Source organism: Chroicocephalus ridibundus, chromosome 4 (genome assembly GCF_963924245.1).
Source record: "Chroicocephalus ridibundus chromosome 4, bChrRid1.1, whole genome shotgun sequence".
In the NCBI taxonomy this organism is placed as follows: domain Eukaryota; kingdom Metazoa; phylum Chordata; class Aves; order Charadriiformes; family Laridae; genus Chroicocephalus; species Chroicocephalus ridibundus.
In genome coordinates this window covers 33,278,543-33,290,639 of record NC_086287.1, presented here as the reverse complement: position 1 = coordinate 33,290,639, position 12,097 = coordinate 33,278,543, and the positions used below count along the sequence as shown (strand labels likewise).

The 12,097-nt window shown below is 41.3% G+C and overlaps 1 protein-coding gene across 1 annotated transcript in view; it reads left to right on the top strand.

Annotated features, from left to right (window-relative positions):
• Positions 1-1,816: 1,816 nt before the first annotated feature.
• Positions 1,817-12,097, top strand: part of ARHGAP5 (Rho GTPase activating protein 5) — a 50,968-nt gene continuing 40,687 nt past the window's right edge. Inside the window, exons 1-2 of the mRNA XM_063331920.1 lie at positions 1,817-2,119; positions 9,537-9,643. The gene's annotated coding sequence lies outside the window, so the exon portion shown is untranslated. The remainder of the gene's footprint in view (positions 2,120-9,536; positions 9,644-12,097) is intronic.

Genomic DNA, 12,097 nt, shown 5'->3' with positions numbered 1-12,097 from the left:
GGTCTTCTACATGAAAGGTCTTCTACATGACAGAACTTTATGAAAATTCATTAACTGCTTAAGGTAATTAATACCTATGCAGAGTTTCAGAAGGATACAGATCTCCCTCTTTTAAATTTCTATTTTATTAAGCTAAGAAATCTCAAAAGATTTTTTTTTTCATATGAACATAAGGTTTTAATTCTGGTAATGTAAAATGGGGCTTAATATCTCACGGTGTGTATTTCAAACAAAAAAATAATATAAGAAACTTAAAATTAGGCAATTCAAATGAAAATTAAGTTCTGATTTTAGGCCTGTCTAGCTTGCCTTTTTTTTTTCTTTTTGAGAAATAGGATGTAACCGCAAAATCTCTTGAGCAGATGCTGTGACTACACTGTCAAATAATTTTACATCTCTTTAGTGAGGACCTACCTAAGATGAGTATTTCTAGTACTCTCCTGTAAGGCAGTGTCCACACAAGGCTGTTTGCTCAAATTTAACACAAAAAGGTTTAGCTAGTTAGAATTTTCTCAAAAACTCAAGTTTACAGGCGATGTGTCATGAGAAAGGATCTGAATTGTAAATCTTTTAATTTCCTAATTTTCACATGTAAAACTTTAAGATGTGCATGCAATATGTAAAATTGCGCAGAACGAACCATATTGTTATTAAATATTATGGTTGCAAGTAAAACGCTCAAAACTTGCAATTTGCCAAGAATAGGGTTGCTAGTAAAATATTAATGTGTTCCTTTGTATCTATACATGAAAAGGATCTTTAGTAATCAATGATGTATAGAATATGCATTTCTGCGGTTGCAGAGATAAGGCATGCCCTGCTCCCTGCAGCGGACAGAACAGATTAGCACCTATTTACTAGTTTTTTCGCTGCGTCCCGTGCCTCACCTACCGCTGACTGTGGAAACCCAGCTCCGAAGCAGCACAGACACCCGCGCCGCAACACCGTCCCCGTGCCAATGCTTCACGGGCCTTTGTCACAACCCAGGAGGCCTCAGAGGGCGGGAGAGGGATTTCACCGGCTGCTAGCCACCAGCAAAATGGCGGCACGCGGGGATAACGCCGAAAAGCGCGTGTTACGTTTGGGAGCTCCGCCTGACTCATGGATTGTCAACGTGGCTGGCATCATTTGGGAAGCCGTGTCCCAGGCCTCCCTCGCAGGTGACGTGCAGGTGACACCTGTAGGCCACGGAGCGGGCTCTGCTGCCAGGCCTCACCTTTTTAATGATTAAAAATAGCAAGAAGTGCCGTGTTACACTGGCTACACCTGGGAAACATGGTGAAAAGTTACAGGCAAGAGAGAAGCAGGCAAAGACGGCTGACTGATGCAACGTTTCTGCATCTTTTACTCCTGTCCCAGCCAACTGCCATTTTCTTCTCTTGGAGGCACCACTGCTGGGTGGGAGCCCAGGCTGGCCTCTGGCTGTACCCGCCCCCTCGGTGGAGGAGGCCGGCGGGGCTGGGGAGCCAGCCGCGTCGGGAGGGCCGCGCCTCGGAGCCGCTCTACCGCGGGGCGCTCCGCGGCGGTCCCGGCCTGCCTCGCTGTCCGAAGCGGGACTAGAACCCGGGGCCCTACAATCTCCCGACTCCCGGCGCTCTACCCATACGGCCACCGAGGCCGGGCGGGGAGGCGAGGAGGCGGGGCGGCGCGCGCGCCCGCCCGCCCGCCCGCGCGCGTGGCCGGCCGGCGGCGCGCGCCCTCCCAGCCTTCCCAGGGAATCCAGCGGCAGCAGGAAGAGGCGCTCCCCCGCCCCCCCCCCCCCCCGCGCACGCGCAGCTGGCCGGCCGGGCGGGCGCGCGCGGAGCCGCGGCGGCGGGAGGGAGGGGGGAGGGGAGGGAAGCTGCTGAGGTAAAGTTAGGGGGAGAGAGAGACTCCGTCAGCCAAGCGAGAGCCGGGGAAGCTCGGCGGCCGCCATTACTGAGCCGAGAGCGCCGGGGAGGGAACGGAGAGGTGGGACGGGGCTGCGGCGGCCGGGAGCCCGTCGGGAGCTGCGGGCCGGAGAGCGGAGAGAGCCCCGCCGGGAAGGAAAAGCCGCCGGGGGCGCCGGCGTGGAGAGAGAGCGTCCCGGGAATGCTGCCGCTCCCGCCGCCGCCGAGGAGCCGGATCCCGACGGCGCGAGGTGAGGGGAGGAATCCGGTCCCGCGGGAACGGGGCCGGCCCGGCGGCCCGCAGCGGGGCGGCCGGCCCGGCAGGCGGAAGGGGAGTGGGGGGGAGGAGGCGGCTGTAGCCCGGCGAGCCGGTGCGGCGGCCGCTGGCTGTAACCAGTTCAAAGGGCTGGGGCTGGCGTGGGGAGAGGGGAGCCGGCCCCCCCCGCCCCCCGTCCGCCCTCCCCGCTCGGCCCCCTCGGCACCCCCGCGGGAGGGAGGGGAGGCGGGAAGGGCAGGGAGCGGAGTGCCTGGTCCCAGACAGGTGATGAAGGCCTGAGCGATGGGAGGGTCTGAGCCTGCTGTACGAGGCTGCCAGCTGGTCACGGCTCTCCAGGGAGGGAGGAAGGCAGGAAGGGGAGCTTCCCTGCTCCTCTCTTCTTCCTTCCTCATTCCCTTCTTCCCCCTACTCCTTTAGCTTCCTCCCTTCTTCCATTCCCACTGCCTCCCCCCCCGCCTTTTCTGTTCTCCTTTCTCTGTACTTCTTTTCCTCCTTGTCGCCCCCTTCTACTCATTCTCGTCCTCTCTGTTCTTTCCCTTCTCTACTAAATTTGAACAGTTGTCAGTTCCCTTCCTCCTTCCTTTCACCTTCAAATATCTCTTGATATTAAATTTCAGAAAAACTTCACTCTCCTAATGATGTGTGTGCATTTCTGTTTTTCCACCAGGTGGATTTTAAGGCTTTGAAATAGGGTAGCCAGTGGCAGTGTTGCAGCTTTCAAGCATTTTGAATCCCTTCCACCAGCATAACCTTTAGACTCTCTCCACCCAAGGAAAGCACCAGAGATATATAGATATAATGCCATAGTGTTGTAAATATAGGACATAAGGAGTATAAAACACTGTTTTAATTAAAAATAGGAGAAAGACCATTTACTTAAAAGGAAGACATACTTGTCACCTTCCCCCCAGCGTCCACCCCGCCTCTGTACCCCCCTTTTGCCCTCTCCTGTATCGCTTTTGATATCAGCGTGGAATATTTCCTTAATAAGTAGGAGGGAAACGTTTTTAATGTAGACCAAAATAGGCCTGTGGGGGTATGTGTGTATTCTTTAGTTTAGTGTCATGCAGATAACTGGAGGATTCTTATTTTTTTTCTTAATAAAGATCCTTGACAGAAATTTAAAAACTCTACACTGCAGAGTGAAAACAGTAAAGAGAGAACAGCATTTGCTGGTCAATTGGACGTCCATTTTAAACCTGTGCATTGAAGCCAGTTACAGCACTGATACTCATATACTTATTTCATAAATGAATGAGGAATTAATAAGTAGGTTTTTTTCTGTTGTGCTGTCTTACCTTCCTAAGGTTCTTCAGTATGACGGCTGTTTCCAGCAGTGACATCAGTGACCAGAGTTAAGTGCTTTCTGAAAAAACCTATACATGTTTAAAATTTATAGTACATATCTAAGCGTGGCATATTACAAATATTCATTCATGTGTGTTTTTATAAGGCCTTATTTTCCTTTGTGCTTCTTTGAAAATTATTTTTAAGAAGTGCTAAAATTCTTAAAATTCTATTTATAGTATTCTGCTGAAGCTCAGTGCTACTAGAGCTTAGGAAGCATGATGTAAATACGGTAGGTTTTTTTAAAAGAGTCTATAGTACTTAAAAGTATCACAAATTGTTTAAGCATTTGTTACATTATCACTAGCGTGTTTTAGTATAATAAGTTGTTTTTAAGCTTGGAACCTACTGAGCTTGAATAGTATGCATTTTTTTATGAAGTATCCCTATATAAAGCAGCTGCGAGTGTTGTAAAAAAGTAAATAATTGCAACCAAATGCCTTCCACTCCCTGGTATTGGACTTTATTTTAGCTAAGGTGTTGCATGTGTAGCATAATCCAATTAAATACTTTAGGCTCAGACTAAATTGTTTTAAAATGCTATATTTAGCGCTAACAGAATCAAATGCTGTATGTATTCTTGAGGTTAAAGATAAAATGTGCTTTCCTAAAGCTGTAGGTGTTTTTCCATGTGCCAACATTGTAGGAAAGAAAAGCACTGATCATAATAATAGATTGTTGTGTGTAAGTTTCCCCTTTGGGACTTGTTTTTTGAGTAGATGGTGCAAAAATAATACCATTCTGTTTAATAAAGATATTAAAAGGATGCTGGCGATATCTTAAGACTTGCAAAAGTGTTTTCTTAAGATAAATCCCATGTGCTGGCATCCTGCAGGAATATTTTGCATAAAACTTCTGAATGCTCCACACCGCTACTTTTAGTGGACTAATATGTGGTGTGTTCTTAAGCTGGCACATGCGAGGCATCCTTCAGGGATGATGCTCTCTGACCTATACCGAAAGTTTGCAAAGCCGAAGTTCAGCGTTAAGTTCTGCTGGCGTCGTTACGTCGGTGAGAAAACCGAAAACGGTCACGTTTATGGCCGTGACGTACCTGTGAGAGTGAAGCCGGCGATGCTTCTCGCGCTGTGGTGACGGAAGAACGCTCCTCAAAGGCGCTGTTTTGGGGAGCGTTCCCCCGTGCTGGGGTGTGTGGGGGGAACTGCTGGTGCTGGGACTCCCCCACGGCCGCTAGGGGGCGCCCTGCGCCTCCCGCGGGGGGGTCCCTTCGTCTGAACGCGGCGCGGCGAGTGGGTAACGCGGGGGTTGGCCTGACCTCCCCGCGGCTTTTAAGATGCTCCAGCATACTCGTAACTGTAAGGAAAAGTTTAGTTTCAGTAAGTCCCAATAACACTGGGAATTCTGTATTAGGATCGTCAAGATTCTCCCCCCACTCCCCCCGTATCTGTGTTATTGCTAACTTAATGGGCATACAATACTCTCATTCGGTTTTTGTGTTTTTGTGTGGTGTTTTTTTTTATTTCTTTGTGGTCCCCCGTTCCCCCCCAGCCCCCCATTTAGACCTTTAGCCTAAAGGTCAGTGTGACCTGGAGTATTCTTTTTTCAGCAGTTTTAAAAAGTACTTTTAAGGGTATTACATTTTACAGATTGTTGTTTGAACCTGCTCATCACTTCCTTACCTTTATGGATTTTAATGAAATACTTAAAGAAAAATGACTTCGAAATTCCTCATAGGAAAATCTGAAGCAACTATGGTGAAGTTGTTTTGAATTTGAGTATTAACTGCTTTTCTAGTGACTAACACCTATCGGAAGCCAAAATAATTAATCTGTGGCTAGTTCTGCACATTACATTTTGTGTTAGAGTTTTTTCTTTGGCTTTGTGTTAAAATTTCCGTGCACTTTTGCAGTTCTGCATCAGTTGACATACAAGCATGACAAAAGAATGTTTGCATTTAAAAAAGTAAAACCAATACCTGTGTGCACAATTTTGTAAAGTGTACATTTTTGCAACTTGGCATTAGTTTAGTGCAGTTTTCTAATTGTTATGCATAATATTATTTGATGCTTACATACAGCTTTTCACTTGCTCGTTTCATAATTTAAAGAAGTAGTGGGTAACCAACGTCCTCATTTTACACAGGTAAAAATTACACATACGGCTTGTACAAGGTCAGACAACAAACTACTGTTTGAATTAAGTCTCAAAACTTGTGGTGTTGGGTCCTGGATCCTATACTGCAGTTCCTCATGAAGCAAAATAACGTGAAATGATCCAGATATGTGGATCAGTGAAATTTGCTCAAGTCGCTGCTGCCAGGCTGTAAATTTTTCTTTTTGCAGTGAATACATTTTAGTTCTTTTTCTGTCCTCCCCTTGATCCTTCCTTCATCATCTTCTTATTTTTCTTTCTTCTATTTTTATCAGTTCTTTCTTGTAAAATTTCTCTTTTAGTTCTTTTGTGTTCTTCCTGAGTAACTTTGTAAATAAGCCTCATCAGCTAGTCTTTCACTAAGAAACTTCTGGGAGCGCTATGTGTGTATTTAGCAGGAGCTTCTCCTGTACAAAAAGAATTAAGAATTTATTTTTCCTGGAAACGGGTACTGTTTCCTTTCCTGTTAAAATACAGGCTTCGAACCTGTAGTGAATGGTCTCAGATATTCAGAAATCTGTAGATAAGTAACTCAAGAGGCCTATGTTCAGACTAGTGCAATGCTGATAATTTGAACTGTTGCAGTTTACCTGTTTATTATACCTTGATCTAATTTGTGTAGGCTGGTTTGGGGTTTGTGGTTGGTTTTTTTTTTTTTTTTTTTTTTTTTTGTGTGAACGACAACAACAACAATAGATTCTCCCCGGAATGCTAGGTTCCAGCTAAAGAATGATGTTCTGTTTTGAATTTAGAAATAAAATTTAGGCCTTGATTTAATTTTGGGTAATGCACTGGCGGTCTTCAGAGTATCATTGTTAATAGGAGAAATTTAGTAAACTTAGTGAGAACTAAGAGCTCTGAACTTCCATTTTAAACACAGCTTTGCATTGATTTATAAAATGAAGTTGAGCAGTTGGTTGGTTTCTCTTTTTTTAGAAATTGATTACTTTGCTTTTGTATGTAAAGAATTATGTAGGCTACATAACTATTTTAGGGATCATAGTTGTCCATCATACTAACTAAATCTGAAATGGACAGTGGTTGGGGTAATCCATTCTCATCCTCCATTTACCTAGCATGAGTAATCACCATACCACCTAAACTGTATTCCTTTTCAGTCAGAGTATCGCTATTGAAGACATTTCAAGGCATTATCCTTTACTGTCTTGTTATTCTTGATTGAGCTCATTTCCTCATAAGCAATCTGAATCTTTTTTTTCCTAGTGTTGGCTGGTACTTGCAGAATTTTACCAGGGAGCATTGTATTTACCCTTATTTATAAGTGAGATTTCATCTACAGTTATTTAATTAAGTTTACCAGCACTTTTGAAGACAAGAATATTGGCATGTTAGTAAAGAGGACAGGACACATTAAGTGGCTAGGACCTAACAGACTTTGGTGAGTTGAAATTGTTGATGACAGAGGCATACTCTCTCTGGTTTAGTTTCTAAAAAGGATTTTGATTTGAAGAGAAGATTTCTTATGCTTGTTTAAGTGAAAAAGATACCTCTTGGTAAATATTGAATGAGAAGTAACGACATTACCTTAAGCTACATCAACACTAGATTTTTTTTATTTTTTTTTTACTGATTCTTGAAGTGAAAATGATTGAATTGGTATTCTGGTATGTTTTGGGTAGAGCTGTAATTACTGATGTGCTGATAGGTCTTGGAATTTGGATACCGTACTAAATATTCGCCAATGCCAAGTTTTGGTTCTCAAAAAGTGTGAAGTGAGGGATGACTCGGTATAAAAACTTACTGTCAGCAGTAACCTGAATCCAGAGCTGTAACTTCCTTGGAATCGTGGTCTTTGATATTTGAAAGTGCTGTGCATTCAAAAGTTGTCCTACAAACCATTTCAGTGATGCCTAATGTGTTTGAATTTACTTTGTGGTCTGCTGTAGAGGTCACAGTAACTTTCTGTTGGTGTATTCATCTACTCTGCAAAGCAGACTAGACTGTGATGGTTTTTTTTCTTCAGGTGTGCTTTTCTTTGCTTGGCCAGCTAACTTATAAACACTATCACAAGACTATGGTAATTGAAACTAACCCTGAAAAATACTGGTCCATAAACTCGTGCATCTAGACATTAGTGAGTGAGTAAAGGACTGTGGGAAAACACTCTCACTGTTGGTGTTGTTTGCAGCTGCTTAAATAGTTGTTGGTCTTGAGCAATTCCGTAGAGTCTTTCAGACAACATTTCTGCTTCAGCAATGTCAGGTCTGCAGATGGTAAACATCTCTAGGTTCAGAAAGAAATTCCGGAAGATATTCAGAAATACTCAGAGTATTTATCTGTAAGTTAAGTTTCTTGGCCATGGACCCATCTACAAGTTCCTGTGCAGCCATAGTTACTAAATAATGATAGGTGATTAACTATTTTAGTATTTATTACTTGCTAATAATATGTCATTCTATGCTAATGTTTAGAATTCAGCTCAGAAGGCTTTGGGGAACATGTATTTGAAAATAGGGCCTTCTCTGGCCTCTTAATGCTTCCGGCTGATCTTTTAGGAGCCTGTCTTTGAGCTTTCTGTTGTGGCAGAGTACATTGCAAAATGGCTGGTGTCCCCCTCCCCCAGGCTCCAGATACATTCTTGCAGGTAGACACACTTTTCTCTCAGTGTGTCTGCTCTTCCACATCCTTCTCTTCAGTCTCCCGCAGTCTGTTTCTCCTGTGCAGCTGTCTGCTCTGCTCACCTAGCTGTGGGCATAGAGGAGTGCCACAGGTAGGAAGGAGGCAAGGGCAGGGAGTGTGACTTACCTCCTGTCTTCTCTTTCAAGTGATAGAGTTCAGCTTTTCAGCTAGGCCAGACTTAGTGCAGGACTGATGGCCTGCTAGCTAATGATTTTGATGTTGTCTGGTGCAGTAAGTTGAGAATTGCAGTATTATCGTGGTATTGGTATATGGCTTATCGCTATTGCTGAACCTTTTTTGTCCAAAAGAAAGTTACTAAAGCTGAAACTTTTTTGATTAGCTATATTATTCCCAAAGAAAAGTGGAATTACTAAGAATATAATGGCAAGCGTCGAAACAAGAAAAAGCTCTACCATACCTTCTTGGTACTATGTTTGGCACATGTACAGCGTGGTGCTGCATCTTACTTAAAAATTATGCTTTTCCTTAGTTAAAAGTGGCTTACATCATGATCCAGTTCAAGTGCCTCAAGTTCCTTTCCTTTTCTGCATCTTAATATATGTATCACTGGCCTGGTATTCAAAGTCTGTGGTTAGTGTGGATGCGAACTGAAAAAGTTCCATTTTTTGGTTATTTTGTAGCAGCATCCCTGCAGTAAAATCAGCACTTAAAAATTATTAGTATAACCTTGGTATCCCAGTTGAGAATGTACATCTTCAAATATAATTGTGCTTTCAATTTCTGATTTGTCACAGGCCTTTTAATTGAGAAATGCTGTACTACAGGTAGAAGGGTTTTAAGGTAGACTGTCTTTTTTTGTGTAATAAAATGTATATACATGTATTTAGACATACTTTCATTTTATATATTTTGTACTTACTGACTATACCAACTTCATCTTACAAAACTATATTCTAGATATTTTAGAATTCCAAATTCTTCTACATGTGATCAGTGATTTTTATATCTCACATTTTGTGTGTTATGAGACACTGCATTAATTTTTTTCAGAAGAGGCTTCTGCAACCTAGATATTGTTAAAATACCAAGTTGAACTTACGAAATCACTTAAGAATAACTGTGCCCTCTCTGTCCCAAGTATTAATAGCTGTGCTTACAGGATTTAAACCCTCTAAGTTTAGAGGAAGACCAGCTTGAGCTCAGAGTTCTGTTTATGGGTTTTGAATGAGAAAAACAATCTTCATGCGTACGTGAAGTGTTGTACCTTCTCTGATTGCTGCTTCTGCTTTCATAATTTTAAAATTATTAACAGATCTTCTTTTTTGTTTCAGATCCCTCAGGGAAGGACTTACTGAAGGACACTGTTTAAATGTGTGACATTACTGCAGGAAGATCACAGCAGGATAATCATCTTGCTTTGCACCTTGTTTTCTGACAGGTAAGTTTGGGCTTTGGGTTTTCATAATCTTGTGTTTAAGCGTGAAGGTGGGTAAATAAGTACAAGATGATACACCTTATTTTCTTTATAACTACATTTGGAAATCTAAAGCCTGTAGAGACAAGGTCCTATGATGCGACTGTAGAAGGTCAGAAACTCTTCCTGCAGTTATGTCATATGTTTTGTCTCTCCTGTATTTCTTCAAAATTTTCTATTTAAACACAGAAATGATCTATTATTTTCAATTTGACGACTGAAATGAGTTGGAAAAATCAAACAGCCCCTCCTTTGAATCTGTAACAAAGAGGAAGGGGGTGGCAGGGGGCAATGAATTGGAGTGTTTTCAATTTGTTATAACAGAATTAGGCAGATTGAAGTAAGATTATTGAACTAACTTACCATGAATTTCCAATATGTATATTTTAAAACTGTACAAAACTATACAGTACCTTTAAATTAGTGGTATACTGAAAAAAAAAAATCTTCCATTTGGGGAGAAATTTAATAATGATTACATATTTGATGTGAAACCATTATAATGTCAGGTTTTTACCAGGTTTATTACTTAATTAACATAGATTTCATTCTGTGACTTTGCTTTGTGCAATGAGTGCAAAGTAGAAACTGTATAAAAAATGAAAACAAAACCACAGTGGTTTTCAATATCTTTAGTGATTCAACTCCCACTATGGTGAAAATATTCCATGTCAGAAATTTTGTGAGAGACTAATGTGTTTGTTTTCCCTTTGTCCATGTCCTGTTTCACCTTACTTGTACTTATTCACTTAAAAAATGTATTGATTGACAAAATATTTATTGCTGGAGGAGGAAGAACCTTTGCTATGTGAGGATGTATAGAGTATCTGAAAGTATTGATTGTTTCTAGTTGCGAATTGACAGCGTCTTCCTGATTAAATGAAGTAATCCTGTGGATGAAAATTTTTGTGTTCTAGTTTAGTCCACGTCAAATCTGTATTGTGCTGCGGCAAACAGAAAACATTTTATAGTGGAAGTGCTGACTAAACTTATTCTAATAGTTTGAATGATGCTACTATGATAAGCTTTGCTTTAGAAAGAAAACACTGGGTTTATTTGTAGTAATATAAATGCTGCTTGTGAAGGATTTACTTCTGCTAAGTATTTTTATTCCCAGAGCCATTTTCTGTTAGCTCTAAATTCTATGTTTTAAGAATATAAAAACCACAATGGAAACAGTAAAAAGCAAAATTCTAAATACAGGTTCTCTTTCTGAATGTGTCTTTGAATGAACTGATTTAAACAAAAAAAGAAAAATAATTCCTAAAACGCGGCATAAAACTTTCAGTTCTTGCAATATAAAAACTCTCAAGTATAGAAATTAGACCAAGTTTACTTTCTTCTTTATTTTGTAATGAAACTGATACTTTCTTATAAAAAAGGTACTTTCCTTGACTATGATTTCTATAACTGAAAGCTGGCTTTGTGCATGTGGCTTTTATTTTTTATTTTGGTCAACTAATTTCATTTCAGATATTGCTACATAAATACTGTGTTTCTGATCAGAATGTGGTTTTCTGTTTATAGGTGTTAGTAAGTTGGAAAGCTCTGTTGGCCAGGCATTGGTTCTATACCAGATATTAAAGGTTTCAGTATTTTTATCTTCTATTGCAACTTTTAATGATACAAATACTTCTTTTACTGCTGCATGTCTTCAGACTTAGATATGTTTTAGCAGCCGTGAATTAGTTTTAGGAATATTAAAGCACGCTTTGAGAGCTTTTTGTGTGACATATCCTACACTTTTTTTTTTAACTAAAGGAAAGTATTACAGTACCATTCTCAACAAATTGTTGCTAAGAATGACAAAATACGTAACAAATAAAGCTGAGATAGATAATGAGACTAAAATTTCAGTATTGATGCTCGTTATAATTTTTGCTTCATATAAGGGCTCTTTACTGGTTTGTTTACATCATTTATGTTCTTTTTTTGTACTCCACAAATGTAAAACCCCATATACTAAGTACACTAGTCTGTACCCTTCATTTCTAGTGCAGGTGTTAGCTGTCTTTTTACCAAGAAAATGAGAAAAGTATTTTTATCAAAATATTTTCACAAAATTATAGAATGGTGTAGGTTGGAAGGGATCTCTGGAGGTCACCTTGTCCAGCTTCCCTGCTCAAGCAGCGTCACCTAGAGCAGGTTGCCCAGGACCATGTCCAGCAGACTTTGAATATCTCCCATGAGGGAACCTTTACAGCCTCTCTGGGCAACCTGTGCCAGTGTTCAGTCACCCTCACAATAAATGTGTGTTTCCTGATGTTCATATGGCACCTCCTGTGTTTCAGTCTACTTGTTTCCTCTTGTCCTGTTACTGGGCACCATTGAAAAGGGTCTGGCTCTGCCTTCTTTGCACCTTTCCTCCAAATGTTTCTACACATTAATAAGATCTCCCCTGGGCCTTCTCTTTTCCAG